A 16,324-nucleotide genomic window follows, 5' to 3' on the forward strand; every position below is an offset into this window, starting at 1 on the left:
AGACGAGCAAAGCGGACCGGACCTGACGGCATTCCTGGCAAAACGTGGACTTGGGCTACCGGGGAACTGGCCGAGCACCTCAGAGCCCTTTTTACCAGGTGCATGAGGGAAGGCCGGTTTCCCAGGCAGTGGAAGAAGGCCAAGTTGGTCCTCCTCCCAAAGGAAGGTAAACCGGCAGACCAACCATCGGGTTACCGTCGGGCTACCGATATGCTTGCTGGATGAGACGGGGAAATTGTTCGAGCGGATAATCGCTGCCCGTCTCGTCCGGCACCTGTCCCGGGAGGGTCCGGATCTCAGCGAGGTCCAATTCCGAGAGGGCCGATCGACGATGGACGCAATCGCTAAGGTCCGGGCCCTCTTGGAAGCCGCGGCGGAAGAGGGCAGGGTGGTTCTGGGAGTGTCCTTTGACATTCAGAACGCGTTTAACACCCTGCCCTGGCCGGTCATTAGGGAAGCATTGTTACACCATGACGTGCCTCCCTACCTGATAGCGGTCCTCTATGACTACTTCCGGGACAGGGGCTTGATGTACGTGAATCAGGACGGTTCTCGGACTCCTGATGTGGAATCTGGGGTACGACTCCGTACTTAGAACCCCTCTCCCCCCCGGGTGTTGGCTGAACGCCTTCGCTGACGACACCTTCCTGGGGGTGGAGGGGAAACATGGGAGGAGGCCCAACGCATGGCCAATGTTGCAGTGGTGTGCGTGGTGTTTGCGATAAGGAGATTGGGACTCCGGGTGGCTCCTCAAAAGACCCAGGCCGTCTTTTTCCACGACGGCTCTAAAGGGAAGCCGCCCGGACTTTACATCAAAGTGGAGGACGTCCGCGTCCCGGTAGGGGCCAGCATGAAACTGCTCGGCCTCTGGCTGGACGGCGCCTGGGGCTTCGGCGAGCACTTCGCTCGCATTGCCCCTAGGATGATGGCTACGGCTAACAACCTGACAAGGTTGATGCCGAACCTGAAAGGGGGCGAGCGGATACGCTCGCCGGCTCTACGTCGCGGTGGTGCAGTCCGTGGCGCTCTACGGCGCCCCAATTTGGGCGCCCAGGGTGGCTGGCTCCGCCCGCATTATGGCCCAGTTGAACCGGGTCCAGCGGGTGGTTGCCATAAGAGCGTCACGGACATATCGCACCGTGTCGCATGCCGCGGCAACGGTGCTGGCCGGACTCCCGCCCCTCGATTTGGTAGCGGCTTGTCATGCTGAGGTGTACAGGCGGACAAGACTGCTGCAGATACCGAGGGGCAAGCAATGGGACAACGCCAGCAGAGCCATTAAGCTCCAGGCTAAAGCGATCCTGACGGAGAAATGGCGCCAACATTTGGCCAATCCTGCCGTAGTCAAATACGACAGGCGGACTTTCGACGCCGTTCTGCCCCACCTAGATGAATGGCTGGGTGGACGGGGACGCGGACTATCATTCAGGGCGACACAGGTGCTCACCGGGCACGGCTGCTTCGGTGAGCACCTGTGTCGCATTCGTAAAGAAGCAGACACCAGATCCCACCACTGTAACGAGGTGAGGGACTCGGCGCAGCATACCCTCAAGATATGCCCTGCGTGGGACGACCAGCGCCGTGTTCTGCAGGGGGAGATCGGTGTGAATCTCTTCCTCCCGGCCGTCGTGGCGGCGGCGGTCGGGGATGTAGAGAAGTGGCGGGCATTCCTGACATATTGCAATCAAGTAATGTCCGCCAAGGAAGCAGCGGAACGCATTCGCCGTGAGCAATTCGTTTTGCCGCGGCGAAGGCGCAACATTAGATAGATCGTGGGTCAAGTTCGACCCACGTCACCCCTCATGGGGCGAATGTACGCGGTCAATCAGGCCGCGCGTGCAGGCCGCGTACCCTGCAGAGAGTTCCCCTTCCGACGGGGGGGGGGACTAGCAGAAAGGGCGGCCGGCTGTCGGCTGGCACCGGCAGCTGGCCAGTCACGCCCTGGTACGCAGAGAGGTGTGGCGGAACGGGGTGGTGTCCCACGTTCCGCCACAATAAATCCTTCGCTCAACCGAGCAATTAGGGCTCAGGCCCAGAGAAAGGAGCAAGTCAGCTCAGCGCAGGGGGTGTCCGGATGCATACACTTGTTCCTAGGCACCCCTAACATAATGCGCAGGTAGGGACACCCGTGGGGTTTTAGCCGGTAGGCTACGGGCGCACACATCGTGCGTCCGTGGAATCCGGCACTCCCCCCGAGTCTTGCCAGAGACTTGGGGGGGTCTTCCCTCCTTCGGAAGGGCTACAGGGTAAAGCTGGCCTGATCTCGGTCAGGTCAGTGATCCCTGTAGTGAAAGATTTCCCCACGCATAAAAAAAAAGACCGGTGCCGCGCATTTGGTCGCGGTTGCGGGAGGAGGATTTGTTTCTTCTTACTTTGAACGGGAAGTCGATGACTCACCGTTCATAGGGGGAAAGCGATTGCACTCGTGGCAGTCCTTGATGAGCGGCGGCGGACCGTCTATGTGCGTTCGCTGCCACGGACGATTGTAGTGTTGCATGCACGGGCGATATCTCTGCACCTCGGGATCCCCTTGTATATGTTCCGGCAAACGGTCCCACAACAGGTGCACGTATTTCCCAAATTGACGCAACAGAAGGACCTTCGGAACGTATTGCAACTTTTCCGCCGTTAGATTGAGAATTTCGTAACTGTCCACCAGTATGGGAAACACACGGTTGTGAGACATCTCACCGATGCGCGCGAACGATTCGTTGCTTTTAAAAAATAAATTTTTTGTACGGATACGGCGACACGCTCGCGCTACTTATACCCGTACGCGAGGCGTTTGCGCACGCGCGACGAAACAAAACGACGTCCGTGTTTCCCTCTCCTGCCCGGCGCTCGAGGGGCTCATCGCGAACGAATCGGGCGAGCGCGCGCTTGAAAAGACCGAGAGAGAAAAAGAGGACACAATGCGATTTGTGCGACAGTCGGTGACGATAGGAGTCTCGAATCTGGATCGCAAAACGCTGGCAAGGTCGGGCGTGACCGAGAACGGAAGCGGAGAATCGGGCAGACACGGTCCTTTCTTACCGAACGTCGTACGTTGCATCATCTGCGGTCCCTCTAACTGCGATAAGACGAACGTTCTGGTGAGTCAGCTGGAACAACCGCACGGTCTTCGTTTCGAGAATGTATACGTGTACTTGAAATCTCTGCAACAACCGAAGTATCGATACCTCGAACGATTGTTCGAGCCTATAGACGAGATCGGCTATCACGCGTTTTCCGACAATCGCGATGTCGTTCCGCCCGACGAGGCGCTTCCCGATTCGGTCTTCGTCTTTGACGACGTGGCCTGCGACAAGCAGGACAGAATGAGAGAGTACTTTTCTATGGGCCGACATTCGAATATCGATTGCTTCTATCTCTGTCAGACGTACGCCAAGATACCGAGACATTTCGTGCGCGATAACGCAAATCTGCTGATCCTGTTCAGGCAGGACGGTACCAATCTGCGACACGTGTACGACGATCACGTGACGCAGGAAGTACGTGACAATCGACATGTCGTACGACGAGTTTCGCGCCTTCTGTCGCGAGTGTTGGCGGTGCACCTACGGTTTCGCCGTGATAGACAAGGACAGCGCGTTGCGAGGCAGACGGTACAGACGGGGCTTCCACGACTTCGCCCTGCTGTAGAGCCGATCAGTGCGCCTCGCCGAACGACGCGAATATGAGCGCGATCGCGGAAAAGAGGACCGCGTGAGAGATAGCCAAGACGCGCGCCTCGATTCGCAGGAAGTACGCCGCTCTCAGGGCCGGAAAAATGGAGAGCGAGATCGCTCTGGAAGAGGTACGAGCCTATCGTCAAACCTCTGAAACGGCTCGCCGATGACGTGGAACGTAGGGGTGTAAAGGACCGGGCAAGATCGACGACGACGACGGCGCTGGCTTTACGTTCGCGAAAAAGATGAAAGCGACGAAGAGAGCGAAGAAGGACAGCGAGAACGGCGACGACGACGACGACGATGCTGGCGCCGACCTGGAGCGCGATTACGGGGAGGACGACGACGTATTCGCGCCAATCAGGACAACCACGACGGCGGAAAAAAGAGAGTCGCGTCCGGCACGGTTGAGTTCGGCTCCCGCGACGACGACCATGATGAGCTCCACGCCGATCCGCGATGATCCGGTCCAGTTTTTACCCAGAGAACGCGAAATCGTCTCGGAGAGACGACTCCACTTCCCACGTTGGAGACGTCCGCCGGGAAATCTTTGAGTACGGCGGAAAGTCGCGACGCTCTGACTAGCCAACTATGACCGTTAGGGCGGGAATACTTGGGCGCTCTTCTGGGCAGCGACAAAAACAAGGAGATCGACACCGTTTACGGAGTGCATTTTGGCGAGAAAGGCACGATGCTGGGTAACAAGCAACTTAAGCTAAACGCGGATGACTCCATAGTCATCGACGGTGTACGGTACAAAGGCACGCGCGGCCTGTACGAGTTGATCTTCATGGGAAAACCCGACGCTGAAATCTACACGGAGAAGGACAAACTAACGTACAGGAGAATACTTTTCTCCACCAGCGCTCACAAACGCGGCAGCAAAGCCGACAATCCCGTCAAGGGCAACAAGGGACCAAAGTACAAAAATATAATAGCGCCGCTCGTAAACCTGTCTCACAGAGTTGGAACTACGAAGGGTGCCGGGCTACCGTCGGACCGACAACGATATCGATTACGTTCACTGGGACGATCCCAACGAGCTGGTCGATAGACTTCGACTGCTGAACGCCTCTCGTCGGGCCGGCAACGACGCTCACGACAACAAAATCCTGTCGATAATCGAGGAACTTCGCGAGGCCGGCTTCGTCAAAAATTGATCGGTCGCGTCGGTCGCGACGGCAGTGCGAGTCGCGCGCCCGCCAGCGCAATGTCCGTAAACAAATTCGGCATGTCTCTGACGAATCGGGGCAGCGGCGACGGAGTCGACGGTGCGTCCACGGTGAGATTGCGCTCCTCGATCGAGTCCCTGCGCAATTACGCGTGCAACAACGCGCTCTTCATGAGCGAGGATTTTTACGATGCGAGGGAGCGCAAGATACGAAGAGTAGCCGCGCCGGAGATCGACACCGACGCGACGAACAGGAGCTACGTAGAGGGCGCGATTGGGCAGCTAAAAAGCGTTTTAATCGAAGAGATCAAGAATAACAACGCGATCAGAGAATTGGGAGGCGGAATCGCGACGTTGGAAAACGTCGCGCTCCGTTTGAACGCTCAGGATTCCTACGACGCGTTGGAGCGCAAGATACGACGCGTAGCCGCGCCGGAGGTCGGCGCCGACGCGGCCAACAGGAGCTTCGTCGAAGGAGCGATCGCGGAACTCGGAAAGACTTTGAGAGACGCGATAAAAGAATGTAAAAACCAGTTCGTTACTGTGAAAAATACCGTGGATAAGCACAAGGTTGAAATCATCGCGATCAAGACTGTTTTAAAGCTTCTCAAACAAAATGAGCGTGGAAAAACGTAGACTCGTGAAAGAACTGCACGCGCCGGCGCGAAAGAACTTTCCTCGCCGCCGCGTCGTAGTGCGCGGTTACGACGACCTGTGGCAGGCCGACGTGGTCGAGATGCGCCCCTATTCGCGCGCAAACGCGGGTCACAATTACATTCTGACGGTCATCGACGTGCTGAGCAAGTACGCCTGTGCGATCCCGCTCAAGAGCAAGGGCGGAAAGGAGTAGTGCTCGGAATACCCGGGTACTCGAGCACTCGCCCGCCCGCCAGTCATTTATTGCACACGGGTGAAGACCGATTCCGCGGGTACCCGTATCACGCGAATATCCGTATCACACGGGCACCCGTATCACGCGGGTACCCGTATCTCGCGGGTACCCGTATCACACGGGTACCCGTATCACACGGGTACCCGTATCACACGGGTAATCGTATCATAAGATACCCACTTCATGAACGAATGCCCGCATTACACATTTACCCGCATATCAGACGGCTAACGCATGACAGTTTAACCTAATCAAGTAACTAACCACACACACTCACACTCACACACACAATAAAAACATTAAAAAATTTACAGGATGTTTAAAATAACTTTTATTGTAACAAATTTCATTGCACACTTTGCCAAGATAAAATCTCGACATTGATTAAATAATTCTGTAAAAGAGAAAAAAACAAAAAAAAAAGAAAAAGAAATACAAAGAAGAACGTTACGAATAGAAATTGTTTGCAACTGTAAAATATATATTACAATAATATGTTAATATGACTACATTGTTGCAATTGAACAATACTTTATTTTGTAAAACATAAAATACATAATGGAATATTAAACTTCTTAATTCTTATTTCTTATTGGAATAAATATATTACAATTATACATTTATTATAATAAAACACAAAAATAGAACTATATTTAATATATTTTGTTTTAATTAATTTCGATTTTATTGTATAATTATCATAAATTTCATTAATCTACACTACATACATTACACACATAATGTAGATTAATGAAATTTATGATAATTATAAACACACACACACACACACACACACACACACACACACACACACAGATATATATATTTGGAATTATTATAAATTTTATATGGGAAAAAATTGTCTATTCTCATATAAAAATACTAAAAGATTGGTTGTATCTGGAGCTAGGCAGCTCCGTTTGCGCGTAACAATATTGCCCGCCGATGAAAATGCTCTTTCAGAACTTGCAGATGTTGCGGGTATGGCCAAATATTTTCTTGCAAGTTTTGCTAGCGCCGGATATTTTTTCGCTCGCGTCTTCCACCATTCGAGAGGTGATTCATTATGACTAATTGTTGTTTCCATTACATAATTATCTAATTGTTTTTGCCAGCCCGTTTCCTCATTAGAATTTCCTTTTCGAAAGATGAAGTCCAAAGCAGTTACAATCTCCTGTGAATTTTCTTCGGGTGCATCGACTGAAGCTAATGTCTGTAATAGAACATTTCCTATTTTTATCATTGCAATGTTTTTTTCTTTAGATCGCGTTTATTAGCTTCAAGAAGAAGGATATTTCAAGCATAAAACTTGGGATCAAGGATGCCTGGAATAACCCACAAATCTTATAATGCAGGCAAGTTTATCATAAGAAAATTGATATTTACAATATCTTACACAATTACTTTTTCTTGTAATATAAAATTAGCAAATATAAAGTAATGAAATGATTAAAATTATAGAAGAAAAATGTTTTATTTGCTTAAGGCATTAAAAGTTGCATATTGATATTCACAAAATAAACAAATGGCTTTATATGCAGCTTTATTTCTCATATAATTTTTTATTTTAAAAGAGATACTTACATTTACAATATAAACAATTATTGAATAAGAAAAAATATGCTAACCTGCAATTTTTCCTTAATAAAATCTTTTATTTTTATTTTCTCCGCTTCGCATGATTCGGCTGTCAATGTCTTGTGGCGAGGATCGAGAAAACTTGCAATTTGATGTACGCTAACTTTCTGATTAGACTGTGATTCCATATTGAAGCGCCTAGTAAGGGATTGACGAAGTATGCACTTCAATGTGCGGATGAGATTTCCATCCAAAATATCTTCTGCCAGGTGATTGTCTATAATGCCGCGTATTACCGGGCGAACCAAAGATATCGTAATTTCGCATGAGGAGCCAAAATACGGTGGTTGCACATTGCAAAGGCTTCAAAAGTGTTACTAATTCGTCTATAATTGACCATTCGCTCGCGGCCATTTCTAAATTTCGTGCTTGCGCTGGTTTTGTCACGGAAGTATTATTAAACACTGCCAAAATAGGAGTTCCATTTTTATATAGTCGTTCACACATATAATACGTTGAATTCCATCTTGTGGGACAGCTTTGAATCAATGCTTCTTCCGGAAAATTAAGTTTTATCTGAGTATTATGTAGCTCTTGCGTTGCCAGCGCGGAATGTTTGAAGTGTCCTACAACTTTCCTTGCTTTTTGTATGATACCTGCTATTTCCTCCAATTGCAGTGCATCATTCACGGCTAGTTGTAAAGTGTGAGCTGCACAATTAATATGTTCCCTTGCACTTTGTAAAATTTCTCCCGCGTTTATCATATTAGATGCATTGTCGTGTACTAATGCAAAAATTTGGTTTTCTATATTCCAATCAGAAAATATCATTTCCAAACCCAGAGCTATATTTTCAGCGGTGTGTCGTTCTTCTAATCTAATTGTGCATAAAGTATAATGCTTCAGTTCCCATTTTTCTTCATCAATATAATGCGCCGTGACTGATAAGAACGCATCTTGTGAAAGAGATGTCCAAATATCCGTCGAGCATGATATACTCGCATCTTCACCTTGCATCTCGTGCTGCAGGGTTGTCTTTACTTTATCGTAAATTAATTGTAGTCGCGAGAGAATTGTTTTTGTTGCAGGGACTACATATCCAGGCTCTATTGTTGCCATGAATTGACGGAAGCCTTCACTTTCAGCTAAAGATAGCGGCAATTGATTTACTACAATTAAACGGGCGAGCGCTTGAGATATATTTTCTTGGCGGTCTATGCTACATATTCCGTCAGCCTTTCGTTTTAGTTTTCTCTTGCGCGGCGGTTGTCTTGTATTATCTATTAATAATATAAAGAGATTGTGTTAATATTCCTGTTATTTATATTCGCTTTCTAAATTGCGAGAAATATTTCAATAGTAAATGCATATATAATATCGAAGAAAGAAAACGATACGAGAATTTACAATAAATTTGCAATATAAAAGTTTGTCAAAGACCAAATGTATCTATAATGGATATTTCAAATAATGTTTAAATGCATCTACACATGAAGGTTGAAAACGATACTTTAAAAAGTTAAGAAATCAAAGCCAAAATTCTTATTAGTTAATAAGATCTTTAATACATTTTGTGTTACCCTCACTTACTTACTTGTGTTTGACGTTTGTGAAGACGAAGAAGCAATGGGCACCTCAGGAATTAAATTTTCTACATCCCCTACATTTCGTGCATTTCCTTCATCGTTTGATGAATCATCTCTGACGAGAAAAATAAGAATGTTGTAAAATTTGGTAACTATATATATATATATATATATATATATATATATATATATATTTTCGCCAGTAATAAAATATAATCAGTGTTTAATGATCGGCCTGACTGGCAATATATTGAAAATTATAACGACGTTTCGACCTCTATTTTGGGTCCTTATCAAGTTTATGCTGGAAAATATAAATTGCCGGTAATACATATAAAAAATAGAAAAAAAGGGGGAGGGGGACAATGCAACGTATTCTACTTACATGGATCAATGTGCGTCAAACAATATAAAATTAATCATCGTTACGTTTTAACAAGGCGGGTGGAACAGATATAAGCTTTGTGCGGCATGACCGTCACGTATAGCGCCCGACGAACGACTGATATACATTGCGTCGTCAAGAACAATCACAAACACGCATAGCGCCCGACGAACGACTGACATACATCGTGTCGTCAAGAATAATCACAAATAAATAAAATAACATAGAGTGTAACGTTTAAAGAGTAGCGATTATACGATCGTAAACCAACGGTAAGTTTTCTGTGTCCTTCTGCAAATTTATAGCGTCAGTATGCTTTTTGATTAATATCATTTCAGCCGTTTCACGTTTTTTGACATACTGTTCCCTGTGCAAGATCGTGGCTTCTTGCCATTTAAAATTATGGTCAAAATCAATTCTGTGCTTGCTTACAACCGATTGCTGACTGAAGTGCTTGTTAATGTCTGCACGATGCTCTTTAACACGAGTTTCTAAGTGGCGCTTGGTTTGGCCAATGTAACAAGCATTGCAATCCGAGCAATCTAATTTGTAGACAACGCCCGTGTGTTTCATGATCTCTAATTTGTCCTTCCCTTTTTTAATTAGTGCGTCTAGTTTCTTAGGAACGGTATACAAGGTACTCAAACCGTAATTGTTGAAAATGCGTCGTAAACCCTCACTAAAAGTTTTAACATACGGGATAGGAATATAATTTTTGAGATCAGGGATATTAGCGCTATTTATACGGTTGTCAGATTCATCGTTATTTGACCGCTTATCAATTTCAGCAAGTCTTCTTCGAATATGTTTATCAACGAGAGGGGCCGGAAAGCAATTGTTCAGTAAAATAGTTTTTATCAAATTGATGTTATCGTTATGAAACTGTACGTCCGACAGCAGTATGGCGTGATCGACCAAGTTGATGATGGTATTAATCTTATATTTTAGAGGATGACTGGAGAAGTAATTGATATAACGGCCAGAAAACGTTGGTTTACGATACCAGTTGGTGGCTAAACAATTATCGTTTCTGAAGACCGACGTGTCCAAGAAATTCAAACAATTGTCTCTCTCTAATTCATACGTGAATTTAAGACGCGGATGGTAATTATTGAAAGTACGGACAACATCGTCAAGTCGTGATCGCGGAATACACATAAAAATGTCATCGACATAACGTAGAAATATCGCAATCTGAAAGTCAAAGGATTGAAGGCAGCTGGTTTCACAATCATCCATTACAATGTCCGCCAAAATCGGTGAAAGGGGGGAACCCATTGGACTGCCAAAAATCTGCTCAAAAAATTCCCCATTGAAAGAAAAACTAGTAGACTCGAGAATCAGCCTAATCGCATGCAAGAATTGATCAAGACTCATCCGAGTCTCTCGCGAAATTGCAACCCACCTTTTTTCGATTCCGGTCAAAACAAGCTCAATGGGTATGTTCGTGAACAAAGCAACAACATCGAGAGAGACCAGGATGTAATCAGGAGGAATGCTGTAATTTTTCATGCTTTTCACAAACGACCAACTGTCCTTAACATACGAATTCGGCTTCATGAGTGCTTTGTCTAAAATGTTGTGTATATAGGAAGCGATATTGTATAGTGGGCTGCCGATGGCCGATACAATTATGCGTAGTGGATAGCCATCCTTATGGATTTTTGGTAGTCCATAGCAACGTGGAAGGTTGCCATTTGTACAATTGAGTAGGTTGTAAACCCTTTTGTCAATAATATCGTTGTTTAGCCATGACTTCACCAGACAATTAAGTTTTGAAGTAATTTTCTTTATCGGATCTTTGTTTAGTTTTCTGTATGTGGAAGAGTCATTAAGGAGCGAATTCATTTGCAGATTGTAATCATTTCTGTTCATGATAACTGTAGTCTGACCTTTGTCCGCGTTCGTAACCAACAGATCAGCATTGTCTCTAAGAAATTTATTGCAAATAGAAAACTGTGAATTAATGTAACGGTCAATAGTGTTGAATTTCTTATTTGTCTTTATGAAGTCATGTAGTGAATTCGAAATTAAACAGCGAACCTCGTTAACTTTTTCTTTTTCCAACATGTAATTAGCTTGTTCAAAATTTTTAATAACATCTAAAACGATTTTTGCGCGGTCATTTTTGTTATGTTGGTTAACATAACGATAGGACACGTCGGTCTTCAGAAACGATAATTGTTTAGCCACCAACTGGTATCGTAAACCAACGTTTTCTGGCCGTTATATCAATTACTTCTCCAGTCATCCTCTAAAATATAAGATTAATACCATCATCAACTTGGTCGATCACGCCATACTGCTGTCGGACGTACAGTTTCATAACGATAACATCAATTTGATAAAAACTATTTTACTGAACAATTGCTTTCCGGCCCCTCTCGTTGATAAACATATTCGAAGAAGACTTGCTGAAATTGATAAGCGGTCAAATAACGATGAATCTGACAACCGTATAAATAGCGCTAATATCCCTGATCTCAAAAATTATATTCCTATCCCGTATGTTAAAACTTTTAGTGAGGGTTTACGACGCATTTTCAACAATTACGGTTTGAGTACCTTGTATACCGTTCCTAAGAAACTAGACGCACTAATTAAAAAAGGGAAGGACAAATTAGAGATCATGAAACACACGGGCGTTGTCTACAAATTAGATTGCTCGGATTGCAATGCTTGTTACATTGGCCAAACCAAGCGCCACTTAGAAACTCGTGTTAAAGAGCATCGTGCAGACATTAACAAGCACTTCAGTCAGCAATCGGTTGTAAGCAAGCACAGAATTGATTTTGACCATAATTTTAAATGGCAAGAAGCCACGATCTTGCACAGGGAACAGTATGTCAAAAAACGTGAAACGGCTGAAATGATATTAATCAAAAAGCATACTGACGCTATAAATTTGCAGAAGGACACAGAAAACTTACCGTTGGTTTACGATCGTATAATCGCTACTCTTTAAACGTTACACTCTATGTTATTTTATTTATTTGTGATTATTCTTGACGACACGATGTATGTCAGTCGTTCGTCGGGCGCTATGCGTGTTTGTGATTGTTCTTGACGACGCAATGTATATCAGTCGTTCGTCGGGCGCTATACGTGACGGTCATGCCGCACAAAGCTTATATCTGTTCCACCCGCCTTGTTAAAACGTAACGATGATTAATTTTATATTGTTTGACGCACATTGATCCATGTAAGTAGAATACGTTGCATTGTCCCCCTCCCCCTTTTTTCTATTTTTTATATGTATTACCGGCAATTTATATTTTCCAGCATAAACTTGATAAGGACCCAAAATAGAGGTCGAAACGTCGTTATAATTTTCAATATATTGCCAGTCAGGCCGATCATTAAACACTGATTATATATATATATATTAGCACTTTTACCTATTCTCGCTATGATCTCGTTGTTCATCATGATTTCCCGTGCTGTTCTCGTTACTCATGAGATGTATAGCTTTCAAGTGCTTGTTCAATGAACTTGTTGAACCGGAATATTCAAAGATTGCATCGCAAATGTTACAGATAACAGATTTTCTGTCATCTGATTTGGTGCAGTACTTCCACACCCAACTTTTTCTACTGGGCATAATCAAAATTTAGATTATACAAATTATTAAATTGTTAAATGAGCACATGCACGTATTACGTCCTCGAAATTCACGAAATTATTAATTTCAATAAATAGTAGTCATGGAAACGTAGTCAACTGTTTGATAATAAATTAATAATTTTCTTTTGGCGTGGCCCGCCTGGCCAGCCTGGACCCACCTAATTTTACCATTAAATGGATATTTTGACGATTTTGAGGTTGGTAATCCACTTGGGAGTCATGCTGGTTATTATAAAATTGGATGTTTATATTATAGTATCCCGACCATTCCACCACAATACAATAGTCGCTTAGAAAATATATTTATCTCTACATTATTTTATAGTTCAGATAGAAATCATTACGGAAATGTTGCTATTTTAAAGCATGTAATTAATGAATTGAAACTTCTCAAGAAAAATGGTTTATATATAGAAAATGAGAAAACCGGAGAGAAAATATAAATATTTTTTGCATTGTGTTTTGTATTGAGTGATAATTTAGGAGTGCATTCAATACTTGGATTAACTGAAAGTTTCTTTTCTAATTATTATTGTAGGTTTTGCTTAACAGATAAAAATTTAACGAAAGAATTGATTACAGAACAATCAAATCTGCTAAGATCAAAAAATGATTATTTACATCATTTGCAAAACCAACATTTTGGAATATAAGAGAGATGCATTTTTAATGATTTGGATTATTACCATATTTATGAAAATCAATGTGCGGACATTATGCATGATCTATATGAAGGTGTATTAAGATATAATATGGCAAATATAATATCAAAATTAATACATTTAAAATATTTTACAATAGAAACTCTTAATTTCAAGATCAAGTACAATTTATATGATCCACATAAAAAGAATATACCTCCAGGCATCAAGGAAAGTCATTTAAAAAATGGGAGTATAATTTGTTCAGCTTCTGAGATGAATGCATTAATAAATAATTTTCGTTTAATAGTCGGTGATATAGTTCCACAAAGTAATGAAGTTTGGAAATTGTACTTGTTATCTTTAAAAATAACAGAAATTATTTCCAGTCCATGTATACCAAAAACAGCACTAAACTTAATCTTTATATTTCTGAACATAACAAATTATATATATCACTCTTTGGCAATCTTAAACCTAAACATCACTTTTTAACACATTATCCTCGCATTATTGAAAAAATTGGACTTCTTCATTACTTATCATCTATGAGATTCGAAGGTAAGCATAAAGATTTAAAACTGAATGCTCAGCATAGCAGGAGTCGCGTGAACTTACCCTTTACACTTCTTCATCGAAGCCAGCTGAGATCTACTTCTCGATATTTGAATAAAAGAGGACTTTCTAAATATATTCAATGAGGTCATATAAACTCAGTAAAATTGAGTAATGAAACACCGAGGCATTTAAAGACTTTTTATCAACTACATATTACGAAGAAAATGGTATTTGCTATAAACCATCTTCTGTGATTAGAAGTAATGACATTTTACCACAATTCTGTAGAATAAAATATGTTCTGAAGAAAGTATCAGATAATGGTTGTTACCTTTATTGCGAGAGATTAACTACATTGAATTATAATGAACACTTTCATGCTTATAAAGTAATTAATGACAAGGAAGAGAATGTTATGTTTTATTCTATCAGTGAATTGAGTTATATTCTTCCACTTCATTTACATGTAATAAATACAGGTCAATGATGCTTTCTCTCCCAAAATATTAACAATTTCTTGGCTGTCTATAATATGATTGTTCGATAAACTCATTCTTTAAATTTATTATCGGTATAATCGGTCCAGCAAAATTCACTCTGACCGATTCTCTTTGCGACGACCGCGTTCGTTGGCGCGAGCTTCGCGTCGAGCTGGCCGTTCGGCTCCGTCCGGCGCGCCTCGGATAGGTTTGCTATTCCGCCGGGCCCGGCTCGCTACAGGCAGATTCGTCTCGCAACCGCACCGGTTCGCACGTGTTCGGACCGGCTGCTATTATTCTAAGTTATTCGCATTGTATTTGGTTCTGTTCGGGACTTGATCTCGTGTGTGTATACTGCTATACTAAAACAGACAATTTAGAGAAACAGTGTAATTAATTTCTCGACCCGCCCGATCGCGAGATAACGCCGTAGATCAATCGCGGGAGCGCAACCAGGCGCTGCATATTTTACATCTTTGGTCCTTCGAGCCGGATACCGGATACACACCCGGTTATCCACCTCACCCACGAGTCAGTCGAGCAAGTCTCCGAGCATCCAGAAAGTGAACCAGTGAAGCTGCGGATGCCAGCCGAAATCCTAGACAAGGGGATCTTCGGACGTGGCAATCACGTGCGCGTACACCGGCACCATCAGGCACAAGGTCAAGCTCGACCGAGCGCCGTTTCGGAAGGGGTACTATTTGCCTTCTCGTAAAAACGTACGACATCTGGAAATCTCCAGAGACGGACGAACATTGTCGTCTGGTCTTTTCTGCCGCAGTCAAGAGCATAGCGAGCGACGAGGCTCAAGAAAGAAGCCATTCGCTTTCACACGAGGGCAGAAATCATCGAGAGATACGGCGAAATCATCGAGAAACGACGAAGGAAACTTCCAGAGACGGCGGCGGAAACGACGAGATTCGGCGGGAAACATCGAGATTTGGCGAGAAATTTCCAGAGGCAACCGAGCGCCACCGTCACCCCCAGTCGCCATATTGAAACGTCACGAGAGAGAGAGAGAGAGAGAGACAGCACGCCGTCCCGCGCAAGGGAAAGTGTTTCAGTGTTGTTGCCGACCAGATTCTTTCTTGTGCTTGTGGGCGTATCCGTTACGTATTTTCTCCGTCCGTTCGCGCGTATTCGCTTCGTCACTTGCGTTTCGTCACTTGCGTGATCGTCCGTCAGTCAGTGTATCCGTTACGTATTTCATCCGTCAGTCAGCGTATTTGTTTCGTCACTTGCGTATTCGTGACGTCAGTCAGTGTATCCGTTTTGTTACTTGCGTATTCCTTTCGCCATGACTAACGAACAAAATCTAGCTGCGTTAAAGAGGCAGCGCGCGACTATAAAGTCTTCGTGCACGCGTACCGGTACGTATGTCGGATCAATTGCGGCCGTTACGCCATCCGTAAGCGCTCAGCTTAAGGAGCGCAAAATCAAGCTAGACCAATATTGGTCAGAATATAACGCAGTGCAGAGTCAAATCGAAATCGTCGATGAAAGTGAAACCGCAGATCGGTCCGCGTTCGAGGATTCGTATTATGTATTAGCCGCCATAATTACAGAAATGCTTACTCGCCATGATTCCCTATCGCGGAACGCCGTGACACCGTCATCGACAGGCTCCGGCGTCTCTAACGGGTTGGAGTCTGGTTCTAGGTTAAACCTGCGGTTACCGAAACTAGATCTGCCGAAGTTTTCCGGCCAGTACGACGAATGGTTTCCCTTTTTCGACGTCTTCA

This window comes from Temnothorax longispinosus, unplaced genomic scaffold (assembly GCF_030848805.1).
Source record: "Temnothorax longispinosus isolate EJ_2023e unplaced genomic scaffold, Tlon_JGU_v1 HiC_scaffold_33, whole genome shotgun sequence".
Classification (NCBI taxonomy): domain Eukaryota; kingdom Metazoa; phylum Arthropoda; class Insecta; order Hymenoptera; family Formicidae; genus Temnothorax; species Temnothorax longispinosus.